The sequence below is a fragment of the Macaca mulatta genome, chromosome 11, assembly GCF_049350105.2.
Source record: "Macaca mulatta isolate MMU2019108-1 chromosome 11, T2T-MMU8v2.0, whole genome shotgun sequence".
In the NCBI taxonomy this organism is placed as follows: domain Eukaryota; kingdom Metazoa; phylum Chordata; class Mammalia; order Primates; family Cercopithecidae; genus Macaca; species Macaca mulatta.
Window position 1 is genome coordinate 87,175,020 of NC_133416.1, and position 3,734 is coordinate 87,178,753.

Here is a 3,734-nt window from a genome sequence, read left to right on the forward strand (position 1 = left end):
CTTGCCTGATTCTTAATGATTCATGTAGTCTTGCATTAATCTTTATGCATTTGAAGGAACAAATACCCCTTCCTGTTTTTACAGATTAGTTTCAGTAATTAAAGACTTTCTCCTCCCTGGTCCTCAGACTGATGGGATTGCCTCCAGGATTTCAGTTGATTGTGGCTGGAGCCAAGTTATATGGCTGTAGCAGGTCTAGAGTTGGGTCCATTGTTGGTATGCCTGTTACTAGATGTGTGAGCAGGGTGATTCCTGCCAAATGGCCAAGGGACAGAACTATCTCTGGTACCATCATTGAGCTAGAGCCAACTGGATTATGAGGCTACTTTGGGTCTTCAGTTCAGTCTGTAGGCAATGAGCCAGTTACCAGTGATATGGATGTATGTGGCTTTCACTGGGTCCTTGTGCAGATGTTTGGGTAGGCAGGACTGCTTATGTGACTATAGTAAAGTGGGACTGGAGCCATGTTACAGGACTACTTCAAGGCCTGCAGTCAAGACTGAGGTCAATGGGACTGCCACTGGGAGATGAGATGGGCATGTCTCCTGCTGGTTCTGCAATTGGGCAGAACTGCCCCAGGACCATAGCAGAGTGGGGCTGAAACTGAGTATCAGCATTATTTCAGGGCTCACACCTGGTACTGAGGTAATTGTACCTCCTGCCAGGGCATTGATGAGCGTTGCTGGGTTCCTGGGTGAGCAGAACTGAGAGGAGGGCTGGAGCCAGGTCGCAGAGCTGCTTCAGGATCTCCAGTCAGGTCCATGGCTCATGAGTTTTTTATGTGGCTCCTTCTTGGTCTCTACGTAAGCAGGAATGATTCTTGACTGGTGGTAGGTCACAGCTGAGTAAAGGCTGCAGGGCCATTTTGGGATATGCAGTTGAGTACACAGTTGGTGGGCCTATTACTGGGGACATGGAGAGACATAGCTCTTCCTCTTTCCCTTGGCAGATGGTGCTGGTTGCAGGAGCATATCCAAGTAGTGCTAGGGCTGAGGTCAAAGGGGAATGGGGGCTATTTCTGAGTTTGTAGCTAGGACCATGCCCAGTGAGCCTAACTTGGGCATGAGTCTGCATTCTCAAAACAGCCTTCCTTGGTCTTGAGCTCTACCAGGGCTATGCAGTCTCCTACTTGGGTTCCAAAGCTCCCACAAAGGCACTTTTGAACATGAATGGCTGCCAAATTATTGCTACTGTGGCAGTGGGGCGGGGGGGGGGGGGGTGGGCGGATATCAGTGGGGACCTCTTATTCCACCATCTTGCTGACATTCTTTCCTGAGCTCCTTTTTAAAATTTGCTTTTGAAGTTCTAAATCCCGGGTCTTAGAAACTCAAAAGTCAAAACTATTGACATTTTTGCTCTCTGTCCTAAATTGCCTAAAGTGTTGCCTAAATGGGAGAATGAGTCATATGCGAACAGGAAGTATGGCAAAATAAAATTAAACCAAACAACCAATCCCCCCCACAAAACAACTCTCTCAAACACATAAAATTGGTGTTTATAACAAAACTAGACAAATGAATAGAATTGGAACTTAACTACTAACTCAAGTCCATGAGCCAAAAGTCTGGTTGCCAAAGCCAAGAAAATGATCCAAAACTTAGACAGGTTGTTTTATAGCTATGTATCTATTTTTTAAAATTCATGAGCTTAGAAAGGTTTAAATAGTCATGAATTGAAAATGAAGTATAGTCATCACTGACAATGAGAGATCAGAAACAGGTCTAGAATAATTTTAAAGGCGCATTAAAGGTAATGGCTTCAAAGACAATAAATTCTTGCCTCTGGTTTATATTCAGGCTCTGTAGTCATATATAAGAGACAAGTTTTTAGCAGTTAAAGGTAGGGAATGGAGAGAAGTTCTGGCTGCTAAGTTGATACACAACTGTAAAGTGGGACCTGCTGGATCCAGATTTGACATATAGCAACACTTGAAAGAGATTCATTATTTTAAACTCAGATCTTTATAAGAAAAATATAATGGATTAAAAACAGATGAAACTACATTGAAGAACAGATTATGTACAGTTTATATAGGCTAAGAGTGGTGTAGTACAGTGATTGTGAACATGGACCCTGAAGTCCTAGAGCTTGAACTACAAACTTGATTTTATCACTTACTAATCTTTTCACCTTAAGGAAATTGTTTTGCCTCTTTGAATTTCTGTTTCTTTATCTGCAAAAAATGGGAATAATAATAGTAGCCACCCAATAGGGTTATTTTCTGGATTCAAAGTTTGAATGAATGAATTTACTTGAAATATTTTGATAAGTCCTCAATAAAATTTACTTACAGTAATATTATTATCATCATTATTATGTGATATTCTACGTATTCACAGGATTAACTTCCAACTCTTCCTACTAGAATACTGGCAAAATCCTTACGGAGGTGTCACTAAGTGAAATGTATTGATTTTTGCCTCTGTTCCGGCTGGAACCATGGAAGGTGTCGAGGAGAAGAATAAGGTTCCTGCTGTGCCAGAAACCTTTAAGAAAAAGTGTAGAAATTTTGCAGAGCTGAAGATCAAGCACCTGAGAAAGAAGTTTGCCCAAAACATGCTTTGAAAGGCAAGGAGGAAGCTTATCTATGAAAAAGCGAAGCATTATCATAAGGAATACAGGCAGATGTACAGAATTGAAATTTGAATGGCTCAGATGGCAAGAAAAGCTGGCAGCTTCTATGTACCTGCAGAACCCAAACTGGCATTTGTATTCAGGGTCAGAGGTATCAATAGTGTGAGCCCAAATGTCTGAAAGGTGTTGCAGCTTTTTCGCCTTCATCAAATCTTCAGTGAAACCTTTGTGAAGATCAACAAAGCTTCAGTTAACATGCTGAGGACTGTAGAGTCATATATTGCATGGGGTTACCCAAATCCAAAGTCAGTACATGAACTAATCTATAAGAACGATTATGGCAAAATCAATAAGAAGTAAATTGCTTTGACAGATAACACTTTGATTGCTGGATCTCTTGGTAAATATGGCATCATTTGCATGGTGGATCTGATTCATGAGATCTGTACTGTTGGAAAATGCTTCAAAGAAGCAAATAACTTAGTGTGGCCCTTGAAATTATCCTCTCCACAATGTGGAATGAAGAAAAAGACCATCCATTTTGTAAAAGGACGAGATACTAGCAACAGGGAGGACCAGATCAACAGGTTTATTGGAATGAACTATGGTGTCTTCCATGATTATCTTTCTAATCTGGTCAGTTAATAAACAGTACATGCTCTCAGATTAAAAAAAAGAAGTGTATGATTTTTTTCTTTTTCCTTTTTAAATGTATTCCCCTGATTATTTGGCATTTGCTGACTCTCCTCTGTGTTCTGTGCGAATTCACCTTCCATTCTTGTTTGTGTCTGAGTAGTTACTTTGCATTGTCAGGAATATCTCCACCTCCTTCCCACCCACAGAGGATTATCAATATTTCCATCAGAACTTGCTTAGATTCCATCCTTTCGATTGTAGTCAGCATCAATTGTATGTTTGCAGTTTTCTTCCCATTTAGGATTGTCAGAATTTGTGCAGTTGCTGAAACTTAGAGAGTTGGAGTTTACTCATTCACCAGTATTTACTGAACTCCTCATAGGTGCCAGGTAATGTGCCAGGTGCTGAAGTACAGAGTTCCTGCTCTTATGGAGCTTTCAGAGTAGACAGGCTCTGTAAAATGCCTGTTACTGTTGTCCTCTCCCCAGGGATGGCTGAGGTGCATTTCTCCTTGCCAAGCCTCT

At 41.2% G+C, this 3,734-nt stretch overlaps 1 pseudogene; it reads left to right on the forward strand.

The window, feature by feature from the left end:
- Positions 1-2,346: 2,346 nt before the first annotated feature.
- LOC107000954 (large ribosomal subunit protein uL30 pseudogene) lies at positions 2,347-3,219 on the forward strand (annotated as a pseudogene).
- Positions 3,220-3,734: the final 515 nt, after the last annotated feature.